The following is a 17,352-nucleotide window of genomic DNA, read 5'->3' on the forward strand; positions in this document are numbered from 1 at the left end:
TTTTATACACATTTTTTTCACTTTGCACTTTATTTAAATATACAAACAAACACTTTGTTACAAACAGTCTCGTGAACAAGCGGCGTGGGCCGCGAAACACGTCGAGCAGTGTTGCTGGACAAGCTGTTATGATAATAAAGCAACAGTAAGCATGCTTGGAGTACTGGTCGTTACTGGTGTAAGAAGCTGAGAGTGCGCGGGAACTTTTGTTTGCGAAAAAAACGGGATCCTTTTACAAGCAACAAGGCTCTGCCGCAACCGATACGCACCACCAGAAGAGCGCTTGGAAGCCCTCAACGGGGCCACGAAACTTGGATATATCTATACTACTATTATAAAGAGACAACTGTGTCCTTTGAGCCAGGTAAACTCGAAAAGTACACCACCAATCGCAACACCCAATACAGCGTTGGAAAGGGGAGGTCCAGTAGATGGACATAGGCTATATAAAAAAAATATATACGTTATTTAAAAAATGTACAATAAAAAAAAGTAGTCCCTTCGAAGTAGCGCCGGCCGTGTGCGCTAACCACATATGTGCTGACATCATCATCGGAGGACGGGAGCGCGAGGAGGAGCGGCGGACAACAGCGCGGGGAGGAGCGGAGAACTTAGCCACACTGGAGCGGCCTGAGGTACGTGAACCGCGGGGCGGAGCGGTGAAGTAAGGAGGACTGGACTGCAGCAGCGGCGGAGAACAGCGCAGGGAGGAGCGGAGAACTTAGCCACACTGGAGCAGCCTGAGGTACGTGAACCGTGGGGAGGAGCGGTAAAGTAAGGCGGACTGGAGCGGGATGACAGGTAAACTTTAGCGCTGCAACGGGGCGTGTATACTGGCTTTGTTCGTTTGCAGCGTCGGATGCGTGGCCACAGTGTTAGGGAGCAGGGTGTGTGCGGATGATTGGGGTCACTGAAGTTGTCGGTGAACTTGGGCTGAGGAGGTGGTTGGGGGCCTGGGTTTCGGCGACTGGGAGCAAGCCTGATTGCCCCCAGACAACGTGGGAATGGAAGTGAGCCTGGGGTTAAGCAGAGTTAAGAATAAGTACCAGCGCCCAAAACTCTGCTTAGAAGTACGGGACCAGTGCAATTACATGTCGGCGGGTGGAATACCAGCAAGCCTGATTGCCCCCGGACAACGTGGGAATGGAAGTGAGCCTGGGGTTAGGCAGAGTTAAGAATAAGTACCAGCGCCCAAAACTCTGCTTAAAAGTACGGGACCAGTGCTTACATGTCGGCGGGTGGAATACCAGCAAGCCTGATTGCCCCAGGACAACGTCGGGGCGGGCTGCTAGTATATATATATATATATATATATATATATATATATATATATATATATTCCACAAGTTGTTGCTCAAAAAGGTTCACTGCAACAAAGAGCCGACCCAAAAGAATGCTGGTGCAAATTCAAAGATTTATTTTCGTGAAGCCAGCGCTGCCGCCATGACGCGTTTCGCCTCCAGGGAGGCTTGATCACATGACAAACTACACATGGTGTTTGAGGCTATTTAAAGTGACAGTGCAATTAGCTTACATCATAGACATCGACAAAATACTATGCAATGAACACGCCGCTAATGTGCAAGCTGATCAAACCAATACCAATGGTACAACAAAAAATGTATAAAAGGCTGACCGGAGCACAATCCATGACTTCTAATAAAGCAGAGTTCATGGAGACAGAGCAGGATAGTCGGGCAAAAGTACAAGTTAAACAAATAAAGTATTTACATGATAAACAATGTTATCCATGTAACAACAATGTACAATTCCACATTATTTGTGTAAAAAACCCTTAGACGAGTTGCTCAACAATAGAACATAGCAGCGTATTTAACCAATGTCCTATGAAACATTTTGTAAGAATAAAGCCCAAGTGGGCATGTCACTTCAAGAGAACTTTAGATAGCCAACAAAGTGCAAAAGGCAATAGTGCAAATATTCATAAAGTGCTAATAGTGAAAATATATAACAAATATAAAAATAGCTAAAAACAAATACCACAATATTTCAGTCTGTAGTAGAATAAATTCATCAGTATATACAGTTATGCAGTGCAGGAAGGGAGCATATCGAGATCAATGGAAAAGTTGCTATGTCCGGACAGGTTTTAACAATTAGAAACTCCTATAATTCTAGAGACAAGTGTAGAGATCTTCCCTATCATTGAGGCCATAGGGGTTCTTAGTGTTGAGCTCCAAGATGTATCTTGTCTCAAGAAGGCGGAGTTTGGCCTCGCGGTCACCTCCCCTCCTTGAAGGCTCAACACAATCGATTAGGAAGAATAGGAGTTTATCAGGGACACCAAGATGTTTCTCCTGAAAGTGCCTGGCAACCGGATAGTTCTGATCATGTCCCACCACTGCCCTTATGTGTTGGAGAATGCGCCTGTGGGCGGGCAGCTTAGTGCTGCCCACATATTGGAGCCCACACGGGCACTCCAACACATAGATGGCGAACTCAGTTTTACAGTTCAACCATTTTGTAATGGCAGTGGGGTGTTGTTGGAAGGGACTTTGGAAGTGAGTTTTGTTGATGCCATAACGACAGGCTTTGCATTGAGGGCATGTTTTAAAGCCCTTCTTCAATGCCCCCCAAGTAGAGGATACCTTGGGCTCTAAGGTGTTGCTCACCAGGGATTTGGACATAGATGGAGATTTCCTGAAAGTCAGGATTGGTTTTGTGCCTATTGAGTGACCGATTATAGGGTCACTACGGACCAAATTCCAATTTTTATGTACAATCTTGCGTAAAGCACCCTGTTGGCGATTGAAGGCCAAGATAAGTCGCGGTGCACTCACTTCGCCCTTGTCCGTTGTTAAACCCAAGTGGTTCTCTCTTTTGGAATTGGGGATTAACGCTTCTTGCCTGCTTATGGAATTAGAGCGTTTGATAGCTTTCATGATGGTATCTAGAGAATAGCCTCTTTCAAGAAACCGTGCTTTACATGCCTCTTGTGCGATGGCACATTCGGCATCAGTGCTGCAGATCCGCCGGATTCGAAGCATTTCCCCAAAGGGAATGCTTCGAATCAAATGGGCAGGATGTTGGCTGTTGGAATGCAATATAGTATTGCCAGCACTGGGCTTGCGATACAGCCGGGTATTCAAGGCACCGTTATTCACAAATATCTCAACATCCAAAAAACAAATCATAGCAGAACTCAAATTAGCAGTAAAATTGAGATTAACATTATTTACATTGATCAAGTTCACAAAGGCCATGGCACTGTTCTGATTGCCTCTCCAAATAATAAAAACATCATCAATGTAGCGGAGATAGAGGGCGATATGATTGCCTACCAATTCTTGGTGCTCTGTGGCGAGGACCTGCTCCTCCCACAGCCCAACGTGTAAACACGCGTAGCTGGGTGAGAAGCAGGCCCCCATGGCCACACCCCTTATCTGCTGGTAAATCACGCCATTGAAAAGAAAGAAATTCTGCTCTAAGCACATTTTAGTCATTTCAATCAACATTTTGTTGTGTGCTGTTGGATTGGGCAATTCGCTGTTAAGATAATGGTCCAAGGCCTTGAGACCATCCACATGTCTGATAGAAGTGTAGAGGGATGAGACATCCAAAGTCATGAGTACCATATCATCCTCCCATATAAAATTGGCGATTTTTTCAAGAAAATCAAACGTGTCTTGAACAAATGAAGACAAATTCCTTACATGGGGCTGAAGAAAAAAATAATATATATATACACAAAAGGTTGCCCTGTTGAAAATGCCACACACGGAGGGTTGAATAACACAATACATACGCGACTGGACTGGTCGCATAGTTATATACACAAAAGGTTGCCCTGTGTATTGTGTTATTCAACCCTCCGTGTGTGGCATTTTCAACAGGGCAACCTTTTGTGTATATAACTATGCGACCAGTCCAGTCGCGAAAATGCCCCGCCGCTTCTCAAGCCGGCTCTCGAGTGTTTGGGATTGTGAGCGCTAACGAGAACGGAGGGGACATTTGCTGCAGGTAGATATTGGCAAAATTACAGCGATGTCTGCAACGCTTTCCCACCTAACGGGAAGAGACTTACAATAATGACGAAGGAAGCAGCATCCACTTGGGTTGAGGAACTGTTAGGTTTGTTACACATTAAGGACTACCTAGACCAGAAGGCCAAGTGTGTACGCCCACTGGGGCGGGACCTGCAATTGAATAAATATGTGTTCCTAATCTGCCTGCTTACTTCGTGCATTACAGCCAGTGAACAAGAGCAGAAGAAGTGCTCGAAACGCGTATGGCATTGATTGGGAGAGCGGGAAGCATGCTGTGACTCTGCTGCCAGTGGTGTATTGTGTTATTCAACCCTCCGTGTGTGGCATTTTCAACAGGGCAACCTTTTGTGTATATAACTATGCGACCAGTCCAGTCGCGAAAATGCCCCGCCGCTTCTCAAGCCGGCTCTCGAGTGTTTGGGATTGTGAGCGCTAACGAGAACGGAGGGGACCTTTGCTGCAGGTAGATATTGGCAAAATTACAGCGATGTCTGCAACGCTTTCCCACCTAACGGGAAGAGACTTACAATAATGACGAAGAAAGCAGCATCCACTTGGGTTGAGGAACTGTTAGGTTTGTTACACATTAAGGACTACCTAGACCAGAAGGCCAAGTGTGTACGCCCACTGGGGCGGAACCTGCAATTGAATAAATATGTGTTCCTAATCTGCCTGCTTACTTCGTGCATTACAGCCAGCGAACAAGAGCAGAAGAAGTGCTCGAAACGCGTATGGCATTGATTGGGAGAGCGGGAAGCATGCTTTGACTCTGCTGCCAGTGGTGTATTGTGTTATTCAACCCTCCGTGTGTGGCATTTTCAACAGGGCAACCTTTTGTGTATATAACTATGCGACCAGTCCAGTCGTGAAAATGCCCCGCCGCTTCTCAAGCCGGCTCTCGAGTGTTTGGGATTGTGAGCGCTAACGAGAACGGAGGGGACCTTTGCTGCAGGTAGATATTGGCAAAATTACAGCGATGTCTGCAACGCTTTCCCACCTAACGGGAAGAGACTTACAATAATGACGAAGGAAGCAGCATCCACTTGGGTTGAGGAACTGTTAGGTTTGTTACACATTAAGGACTACCTAGACCAGAAGGCCAAGTGTGTACGCCCACTGGGGCGGGACCTGCAATTGAATAAATATGTGTTCCTAATCTGCCTGCTTACTTCGTGCATTACAGCCAGTGAACAAGAGCAGAAGAAGTGCTCGAAACGCGTATGGCATTGATTGGGAGAGCGGGAAGCATGCTGTGACTCTGCTGCCAGTGGTGTATTGTGTTATTCAACCCTCCGTGTGTGGCATTTTCAACAGGGCAACCTTTTGTGTATATAACTATGCGACCAGTCCAGTCGCGAAAATGCCCCGCCGCTTCTCAAGCCGGCTCTCGAGTGTTTGGGATTGTGAGCGCTAACGAGAACGGAGGGGACCTTTGCTGCAGGTAGATATTGGCAAAATTACAGCGATGTCTGCAACGCTTTCCCACCTAACGGGAAGAGACTTACAATAATGACGAAGGAAGCAGCATCCACTTGGGTTGAGGAACTGTTAGGTTTGTTACACATTAAGGACTACCTAGACCAGAAGGCCAAGTGTGTACGCCCACTGGGGCGGGACCTGCAATTGAATAAATATGTGTTCCTAATCTGCCTGCTTACTTCGTGCATTACAGCCAGTGAACAAGAGCAGAAGAAGTGCTCGAAACGCGTATGGCATTGATTGGGAGAGCGGGAAGCATGCTGTGACTCTGCTGCCAGTGGTGTATTGTGTTATTCAACCCTCCGTGTGTGGCATTTTCAACAGGGCAACCTTTTGTGTATATATATATATATATATATATATATATATATATATATATATATATATATATAGTTTAAACTCAAAAATATCAAATGCTTCAGTATATAACATTAATATAATTTATATTGCATACATTCCACTAATTCTTAACATAATATATATTTAAATATTGGCTGATATAAACACACACACATATATATGTGTATGTGTGTTTATACATTTTATAACATTTATTTTTTAATTTCTTTTAATGTACTACTTTGAAAAACATATATATACGTGAGCAAGCCCAGAAAAGTGGACGGAACGCATCATCCTGCCACACTATCAATAATAAACAATATTTGTACAGCACGAAGTGGAGTCCGTTTCCCGTTTCCAGTGAAGTAGCGCTGTAGGGATTCAAAATTTACACACACACACATATATATATATATATATATATATATATATATATATATATAAAAGGTTTTTCCAAAACCGCCAGTCATTGCTTACTGCAGAGCTCCAAATTTACGATCTCTTATTGTGAGAGCTGAACTCAAGCAATCTCAAGCAAGCTGTAACAAATGCAGGGGTTCATTGCTGAGACTCTAAAAGGTGCATCACATGTGAATATCTTTTACAGACATCATCAGTAATTAGTTCTGTTACGAGAAGGACCTATGCAATAAGGCAGCATCTTACATGTCGCTCAAACATGCATTATTAATGCGATTCAGTGCCAATGGCAAAGCTCTGAAAAACAATATGTAGGCCAAACAGTGAATGACCTCCGTACACGATTCAGGAACCAAAAATTTGCAATAATTCATAAGAAAATTGACCAGCCTGTAGCCAATCATTTTAACCTTGTGGTTCATTCACTATCAGATTTGAAGATTTTCCCCGTGGAATATGTTTTAAAGGAAGAACTACTGGACTCCAGGGAGTCCTTCTGATCTATCTGCTTGAGTCACTTCTTTCTTGGAGAGAACCCCTACGACCCAGGAGGCCAAATCAAAGCAACGCAAAAGAAACAACCGAAAGCATAGGCAACGTCGAAAAGCAGGCTACAAATGGCAAGCCTAAAAGAAAAAACAATACCAACAGAAGATGAAACAAACAATGAGTGTGTTTTCAAGGCGACAATGATCAAACTGGGTGAGCACTAACAGTTCTAAACCTCACTGGCATCCATCTCAGTCAGGCAGAGGTACAAGTTCTTCCTCTTGGTCTCACATACAGCCCAGCAAGCAATCTGAACTACGCAAAAACTCGGATTGACCTATACAAATATGCTCGCAAATTGAAACTCCTGAAGTACTTTATGTCCAACAAGACAGTCCAAAAGCCCAATACAATGTCAACCTCGGATATGACACAAGGATTGAGTGTTAATGACTTAGAATTGCTACAAGATCTACAGCAATTGCACAATGAAGCCTCGAGTTCAGGCAGTACGGATGAACATCTTGTTTTAAATACTCCTGGCTACATGAAATTCAAACCCAAATCTACCTTTACACCCTTAATGTTACATGACAATATCGACATCTTCCATGAACTTTCCATTTCAGGAATCACAAAATTGTATACTGCCACACTGCGTGAAAAGTACAAGCACACAGCACACAATAGCTGTTACATCCAGCTTATCAAGAAACTGTAGGCCAAATACATCATAGTTCGCCAGTCAGATGAAGGGGGAAACGTGGTGTTGGGGCCTCAAGAACTATATCTAGAGGAAGCATATAACCAGCTGAACGACCATCAATGTTACAAACAATGCGATTTAGTTACCGGTAAACAAGCTCACACTGTATTCTATTCTCAGCTGGTGGCTTGGAGAAGTGCAGGATTACTTAGTCAAGATGAACTAAAATTCCTCAAAAATGAGCATCCAGTAATCCCTGTAATTTAATTCATCCCAAAGATACACAAATGTGCTGAACAACCACCTGGCAGGCCCATAATATCAGCATGCAATGGTTTGTTGGAGAATACGTTTGTTTACATAGATGCTTTTTTGCAGGAACATGTAAAGGCATTGCCCTCCTATGTCCAAGACACAGGGGACTTTTTGAGGAAACTTGCTGGGGTGTCATAAGACTCTTCCTACTGGTTGATAACATTGGATGTTACATCCCTTTACACCAGTATATATCATCAAGATGGTTTGAAAGCTGTCAATCACTATCTGGGGAGGAGGTCCATTCAGATGTCTAACCACAACAAAATGCTGTTAGCTATGATTTCCATCTGCTTGAACAACAATTTTTTCACGTTTTTCAATCAGTATTTCCAATAGGTCAGGGGTGTTGCTGTGGGGGCCTGTTTTTCTCCCAGTTATGCCTGTCTGCATATGGGCAGCTGGGAAGAACAGGTCCTCTATGGCGAACACCATGATACTTTTATTAAACATGTAATCCAATGGTATCGTTACATTGACAATATATTTTTGATATGTAAAGGCACGAAAAACAAGCTTTGGACTTCATTGATTTGATTAATGTGAATACACTCAATCTTCATTTCACGTCTAACCTAAGTCTAGGGGAATGTTTTCTTTTTAGACGTAGAGATAGTTGTCAGAAATAAGAAACTTGAGACACGGTTATTCAGGAAGCCCACTGCGGGCAACACCGTGCTGCATGCCACTAGTCACCATATGGCGCACCTGATACGCAGCATCCCATATGGGGAGATGCTGCGCATTAGGCGCATCTGCAGCACAGATACTGAGTGTCTCATAGCACAGGAAGCCAGTAAAACTAGATTTCTGGCAAGGGGTTATACAACCTCCATGATCGACAGGGCGATCAATAAAGCCAACCAGATTCCCAGGAATGAGGTCCTGCAAAATAAAACATCTAATGCAGTATTGGAACAAGGTAAAGAGCTAGTCAGACTGATTTTAAACTATAATCGCCAGCACCAAACTCTTCGGAGAATCCTAAAGAAAAATTGGAGCTTGGTACGCAATGACCCTGTCATTGGGGATCTAATGGCAGTCAGTCCTGAAATTACTTTCAGGAAAGCTCAATCTATGAGCAATTCATTAGTCAAATCTAGTCCTGAATTAGACACCAGTAAATCATGGCTACAAAATAGTAAGGGCTTCAGAAGATGCACCAGCTGCAAAGCTTGCAGACAAGGTGTTAGTAAAACAGAGTTTAGAAATCCCTTCTGCGATGCCCCTCGATCCATTTCCAGACTTCTTACATGCAAGACCGACTTTGCTGTCTGTGTGCTGGAGTGTCCGTGTGGCCTGCAATACGTTGGTAGTACCAAGTTGAAGGTTCACAAACGGATACTTCAGCACATTAGGGCAATCAATGGGAGTGATGCCTCCTATCCAGTTGAGCCTCACTTTAAAGAACAACATGATAACAAGAGTGAGCTTCTCAAGTACTTTGTCATTGACTCAGTGCTCCCCGTTAGACGGGGAGGCAATCATGAGGCCCTCTTGCGCGCCCTAGAAACCAAATACATTCTGGAACTTGATACTAAGACACCGCAGGGCTTAAACTCCAGTGAAGATTTGTATACATGTCTGTTGTGTGGTCCCTATTTATAATAACATCATGAGTTTTATATATCTATATTTTTGGGCCAGGCCTCCCAAATCCACTGTATTTTAACTTCCTCACATGATTTTTTTATCACTATTTGCACTTTTGCACGTTATCTTGCACTGACAAACTAACTTGGTCATAGATATATTGATGTCCATTAGGGCGTATAGTTATGATGTTTGTTTCTGTCCATCTGAAACACCCATGGGTATAAGAACAATATGTCTAAAGTAGGCATTACTATGTATGCATACTTAAGCTTAGATAAAGTTGTCACTAGGTTTTATTACACCTCTTGGCATATTGGTTCCCTCTTACCAGTATCCTCAAAAGTTGATAACATTCGAGGCTCTCTCTTTCTCAGTGGAGAGCCTGTTTCTTTGTTTTTGCCTACTATTTAACATCTGTATATGCTTTCTATGTGAGACATTACCCACTGGGGTTATATTTTTACTTGCTTAGTTTGTACAACAGCGTTTATATTGCACACGCAGGGGATTTTTCAAATACAATGTTTTTTGTAAATTATCGTTTTAAGTAGCTTACACTTTTAATATGGATTAATCACACTTATTCAGTGTTTTTATCTTCCAAAAGTATTTTAAGCTAAGTATGATGGTGCAAGATGTCTTTTCCATGAAATCTTATTGTTGGTTTTAATGTGACTACAAAAACATGTATTTTTTCTATGTCCATTGTTTCACCATCAGGCAACCAATCATGTTGTTTTTTACATTGCACTGTGCTCTTTAAATTTGGCATTGTTACCCCAACGGCGCTATGTGAACAAGGTCTCTCATAGGCTGAAATGCAGGCATGCTGTGATCTAAATAAAATACTCACTTGCACCTTCAACTGGGTCGGTTATCGACTGTTCCCGTGCTTCTAAGGAAGTTTCGGGATTGCAGGAACTTTACTGGTGAAACCTTTGGCATATATATATGTGATCAAGCCTCGGCTGAGGTGAAACGCGTCATGGCGACTGGTGGGCTGTTATTCTTCACGAATAAAGAGCACTGAAACGAGAGCACGGAGTTTGTGGCTTTACTCAATTTTCGTTTTCAGCGTGAGCGCAAGCTGGGTTGATTTCGGACTTTTGGAAAATATATATATATATATATATATATATATATATATATGTATATATATATATTGTTCCACCAATGCCCGAAAGCTGAAGGGATGCACACAAGGCAGATGAAAACCATACGGTTTTTATTTTCAAAACAGGCAACTTGCATCACAATCTTTATGGGTAAAAGTTCAGTGGCCTGACGCGTTTCGAGGTAATGTCCTCTTTATCAAAGGTCGCTCTTCATATGGGCGTGGCGCAGAGAGTCCTAGTCATGTGCATCTCTGTGTGCTTGATTGTTTAAGTACAGCCCCCCAGTGGGCTACGCTCAGTGCCTGGGTGCTTTCCTGCATGCTGGGACTGGTAGTTTTATGCAGGACAACTCAATCAAAGTTTGTATACACTGCGCACACAGTCATATTAATTAAAGAATTATTTAAATACCCTCAGTGGGCCCCAGGATCTTCCGCAAGCTGAATTTCCCTCATCCGCAATGCTGCTCAACAGGCCTGGACTCCGTTCCGACCAGGCAGCCTCCTTCCATTTCGAGGATGGTGCTATCCCCCACGGCAGGGCTGCCGTGATTTTGAATTGTTCCACCAAATGCCCGAAAGCGGAAGGGATGCACACAAGGCAGATAAAAACCATACGGTTTTTATTTTCAAAACAGGCAACTTGCATCACAATCCTTATGGGTAAAAGTTCAATGACCTGACGCGTTTCGAGGTAATGTCCTCTTTATCAAAGGTCGCTCTTCATATGGGCGTGGCGCAGAGAGTCGTAGTCATGTGCATCTCTGTGTGCTTGATTGTTTAAGTACAGCCCCCAGTGGGCTACGCTCAGTGCCTGGGTGCTTTCCTGCATGCTGGGACTGGTAGTTTTATGCAGGACAACTCAATCAAAGTTTGTATATACTGCGCACACAGTCATATTAATTAAAGCATTATTTAAATACCCTCAGTGGGCCCCAGGATCTTCCGCAAGCTGAATTTCCCTCATCCGCAATGCTGCTCAACAGGCCTGGACTCCGTTCCGACCAGGCAGCCTCCTTCCATTTCGAGGATGGTGCTATCCCCCACGGCAGGGCTGCCGTGATTTTGAATTGTTCCACCAAATGCCCGCAAGCTGAAGGGATGCACACAAGGCAGATGAAAACCATACGGTTTTTATTTTCAAAACAGGCATCTTGCATCACAATCCTTATGGGTAAAAGTTCAGTGACCTGACGCGTTTCGAGGTAATGTCCTCTTTATCAAAGGTCGCTCTTCATATGGGCGTGGCGCAGAGAGTCGTAGTCATGTGCATCTCTGTGTGCTTGATTGTTTAAGTACAGCCCCCAGTGGGCTACGCTCAGTGCGTGGGTGCTTTCCTGCACGCTGGGACTGGTAGTTTTATGCAGGACAACTCAATCAAAGTTTGTATATACTGCGCACACAGTCATATTAATTAAAGCATTATTTAAATACCCTCAGTGGGCCCCAGGATCTTCCGCAAGCTGAATTTCCCTCATCCGCAATGCTGCTCAACAGGCCTGGACTCCGTTCCGACCAGGCAGCGTCCTTCCATTTCGAGGATGGTGCTATCCCCCACGGCAGGGCAGCCGTGATTTTGAATTGTTCCACCAAATGCCCGAAAGCTGAAGGGATGCACACAAGGCAGATGAAAACCAAACGGTTTTTATTTTCAAAACAGGCAACTTGCATCACAATCCTTATGGGTAAAAGTTCAATGACCTGACGCGTTTCGAGGTAATGTCCTCTTTATCAAAGGTCGCTCTTCATATGGGCGTGGCGCAGAGAGTCGTAGTCATGTGCATCTCTGTGTGCTTGATTGTTTAAGTACAGCCCCCAGTGGGCTACGCTCAGTGCGTGGGTGCTTTACTACATGCTGGGACTGGTAGTTTTATGCAGGACAACTCAATTAAAGTTTGTATATACTGCGCACTCAGTCATATTAATTAAAGCATTATTTAAATACCCTCAGTGGGCCCCAGGATCTTCCGCAAGCTGAATTTCCCTCATCCGCAATGCTGCTCAACAGGCCTGGACTCCGTTCCGACCAGGCAGCCTCCTTCCATTTCGAGGATGGTGCTATCCCCCACGGCAGGGCTGCCGTGATTTTGAATTGTTCCACCAAATGCCTGAAAGCTGAAGGGATGCACACAAGGCAGATGAAAACCATACGGTTTTTATTTTCAAAACAGGCAACTTGCATCACAATCCTTATGGGTAAAAGTTCAATGACCTGATGCGTTTCGAGGTAATGTCCTCTTTATCAAAGGTCGCTCTTCATATGGGCGTGGCGCAGAGATAGTCATGTGCATGTCTGTGTGCTTGATTGTTTAAGTACAGCCCCCAGTGGGCTACGCTCAGTGCGTGGGTGCTTTCCTGCATGCTGGGACTGGTAGTTTTATGCAGGACAACTCAATCAAAGTTTGTATATACTGCGCACACAGTCATATTAATTAAAGCATTATTTAAATACCCTCAGTGGGCCCCAGGATCTTCCGCAAGTTGAATTTCCCTCATCCGCAATGCAGCTCAACAGGCCTGGACTCCGTTCCGCCCAGGCAGCCTCCTTCCATTTCGAGGATGGTGCTATCCCCCACGGCAGGGCTGCCGTGATTTTGAATTGTTCCACCAAATGCCCGAAAGCTGAAGGGATGCACACAAGGCAGTTGCTTGTTTTGAAAATAAAAACCGTATGGTTTTCATCTGCCTTGTGTCCATTTGGTGGAACAATTCAAAATCACGGCAGCCCTGCCGTGGGGGATAGCACCATCCTCGAAATGGAAGGAGGCTGCCTGGTCGGAACGGAGTCCAGGCCTGTTGAGCAGCATTGCGGATGAGGGAAATTCAGCTTGCGGAAGATCCTGGGGCCCACTGAGGGTATTTAAATAATGCTTTAATTAATATGACTGTGTGCGCAGTATATACAAACTTTGATTGAGTTGTCCTGCATAAAACTACCAGTCCCAGCATGCAAGAAAGCACCCACGCACTGAGCGTAGCCCACTGGGGGCTGTACTTAAACAATCAAGCACGCAGAGATGCACATGACTACGACTCTCTGCACCACGCCCATATGAAGAGCGACCTTTGATAAAGAGGACATTACCTCGAAACGCGTCAGGTCATTGAACTTTTACCCATAAGGATTGTGATGCAAGTTGCCTGTTTTGAAAATAAAAATCGTATGGTTTTCATCTGCCTTGTGTGCATCCCTTCAGATTTCGGGCATTTGGTGGAACAATATACATATATATATATATATATATATAAATATATCAATGCTCGAAGGTGTCCACCTTTGAGTAGCACGCGAACAGCAGCTTGGTTTATGTATAGGTGAGGACGGGGATCCACTCGTAGACGCCGCTCCGTACGGGATCTGCCCGACGCGTTTCGAAGCTCCATATGCTTCTCCTCAGGGGCTTTAACGGAAGCGGTGTGCGCAACCGCCGACCCACTTCCCCATTTTATATATAACACACCCACCGATGGGTCCATACAGGACTTGATTGTGTGCTACCCGGACCACACTTCCCAGAATGCACAGTCTCATTTGAGCCTCCCATCGGTGGGTGTGTTATATATAAAATGGGGAAGTGGGTCGGCGGTTAAGCACACTGCTTCCATTAAAGCCCCTGAAGAGAAGCATATGGAGCTTCGAAACGCGTCGGGCAGATCCCGTACGGAGCGGCGTCTACGAGTGGATCCCCGTCCTCACCTATACATAAACCAAGCTGCTGCTTGCGTGCTACTCAAAGGTGGACACCTTCGAGCATTGATTTATACGCGGCCGTCCAGCCGCGGAGTATGCACCACCCCGGTACCCTGGGGGTCACGAAAGTGAAGCAGCAGTCGTACTTGGAATCGAGGACGGGCCCACTTGTGGAGTCCATACAGGACTTGATTGTGTGCTACCCGGACCACACTTCCCAGAATGCACAGTCTCATTTGAGCCTCCCATCGGTGGGTGTGTTATATATAAAATGGGGAAGTGGGTCGGCGGTTGCGCACACCGCTTCCGTTAAAGCCCCTGAAGAGAAGCATATGGAGCTTCGAAACGCGTCGGGCAGATCCCGTACGGAGCGGCGTCTACGAGTGGATCCCCGTCCTCACCTATACATAAACCAAGCTGCTGCTCGCGTGCTACTCAAAGGTGGACACCTTCAAGCATTAATTTATACGCGGCCGTCCAGCCGCGGAGTATGCACCACCCCGGTACCCTGGGGGTCACGAAAGTGAAGCAGCAGTCGTACTTGGAATCGAGGACGGGCCCACTTGTGGAGTCCATACAGGACTTGATTGTGTGCTACCCGGACCACACTTCCCAGAATGCACAGTCTCATTTGAGCCTCCCATCGGTGGGTGTGTTATATATAAAATGGGGAAGTGGGTTGGCGGTTGCGCACACCGCTTCCGTTAAAGCCCCTGAAGAGAAGCATATGGAGCTTCGAAACGCGTCGGGCAGATCCCGTACGGAGCGGTGTCTACGAGTGGATCCCCGTCCTCACCTATACATAAACCAAGCTGCTGCTCGCGTGCTACTCAAAGGTGGACACCTTCGAGCATTGATATATAAATATATATATATATATATATATGTCATCCAAACCTTCGTTTCAGGAATACAAAAAAAGGCGCTGACTCCGTGGGATTCTCATCAAAGAGGAGTTTTTATTCACCCAACGATGATGGCTTACGCGTTTCTGTATATATATATCTATATATATATATATATATATATATATATATATATATATATATCCAAAAACACAGGTTGCCCTTTTAGAGTTCGCCCTCACGGAAGGTATTCCCGTTCTGCGCCGGGGCAGCACATCAATCAGCATTCAGCCTCCGATCTCGCATGCTTGGCTCTACGCGTTTCGGAGCAGGTCTCCATGATTACGAGCCTCAAAGAAAGGAAACAGCAACAGTGACTGTAGACCTTCTGCTTTAATGAAATTCAGCCCTGCAGGGCGTGTACGAATGTCCCGCCCAGATGGGCGTGTGCAACAAAGCACTCTGGTACTTGCAGTGTCTACCTTCAAAAATTAAAAACAATGTGGGTGTTACTGTGTCCATAATAAACATTTCATTAACTTCCCTCGTGGATAGACAGGAGCTGAATAAACCGCAAATGTTGCCCTTCTCTCCCTCGACGATAGGGCCTTCTGTCCCAAGTGGCATAACATCGAACACGTCGCCACATTAAATCCAATCCAAAAAACCACAAGCCCCATAATGCAACATACAGACCACCAATGGAAGGTTCAATGGGGACCATCACTACAAAAGCAACTCGGTTTGCGGGAGACAACGTGGAGCAATACAGTACAATGCTGCAGTGGACCCTTTGAGAAAGGTAGCAGGACTACTGAAACGCGTCATGGACGCTGTGCAAGATTGCCGTGACTCAATAAAGAAGATGTTCTTCCCACAAGAGTGTGCACCTTGTCTTCCTTAGTGAAGGTACATTTCTGGGATATATATCGGCAAGGTCCAGCCGAATCAAGGAACGCACCACCCGTCAAGAGCGCCACAGTGCCCCGCCCTATGTACTACAATTTTTGACGTCGCAAGACATAAAGGGGTACTGGCAGCCGCCTCGGACCGGCCGAGGTAGGGACCCATACCAGCCTCGAAAATAGGACTGTCCAGGGTCTTGTTGGTACACGGCATGAATTGACACGGACAGCAAACACAGACGGCATCAACTACCGCGAGGAACACCACAAGCGAAACCACAAGCCCCATAATGCAACATACAGACCACCAATGGGAGGTCCAATGGGGACCATCACTACAAAAGCAACTTGGTTTGCGGGAGCCAACGTGGAGCAATACAGTACAATGCTGCAGTGGACCCTTTGAGAAAGATAGCGGGACTACTGAAACGCGTCAGGGACCCTGTGCGAGATTGCCGTGACTCAATAAAGAAGATGTTCTTCCCACAAGAGTGTGCGCCTTGTCTTCCTTAGTGAAGGTACATTTCTGGGATATATATATATATATATATATATATATATATATATATATATATATATATATATATATATATATATATATATATTTATATATATATATATATATATATATATATATATATATCAGCTCCAACAATCCCTCCCCACAATCCAGGGAATAGGAGGCAGCACTCCAAAGATAGATGCAAAAGATTTTAATCTCGTTCACAAGCGCTTTCGGCACTCGGCCTTCGTCAGGTATGAGACGCTGAAAATCAACATTCGTTTGTATTTAAACTCCCGCGTTGTACGGGTAATCAACATAAAGGTAGGACTAACCTTAAAGATGATTCAACATAAATTGGCGGTCGCCATATTGTAAAGGTTTAGCAATGTGTGTTGCCCATATAAATTCAAGGTGCAAACTCGCAATATATTTACACAAAATTCAACCATTTACACAACTCATAACGCCCTGTATGGGCATACCCCTTATATCAGAGGTATCTCTCCAATCTTTATGTTCTATAGCCCATAATGGGCATAAATCCATTACGATATCCAACAACGTACAACCCTAATGGAATTCAGTTATTTCCATAGTAATTCATACATCCTAGTATATACACAGTGAATAAACGTGAAGCAAAGTACAGTCAATGTGAGTCAATTCATCCCAGGTGCACGGCTAAGTCCTCATGCATATTCAATCCGGTCGGCGTTTTACTTAACAGATCAATTATATATCGAGATTCTAAACGCCTTAATTTCTGGAGTCTGTCACCACCTCTTACGCTCACCGGGACAGAGTCTAGGCAGAAGAATGTCAGCAATTCCCTGTTGCGAGCATGCTCTTTATCAAAATGTCTCGCAACTGGATAAGTTGCATCTGCATTCTGTATTGCTCTTTGGTGCTCCAGTATCCTCAATTTTACTGGATTAGTG

The sequence above is a fragment of the Lissotriton helveticus genome, chromosome 1_1, assembly GCF_964261635.1.
Source record: "Lissotriton helveticus chromosome 1_1, aLisHel1.1, whole genome shotgun sequence".
In the NCBI taxonomy this organism is placed as follows: Eukaryota; Metazoa; Chordata; class Amphibia; order Caudata; family Salamandridae; genus Lissotriton; species Lissotriton helveticus.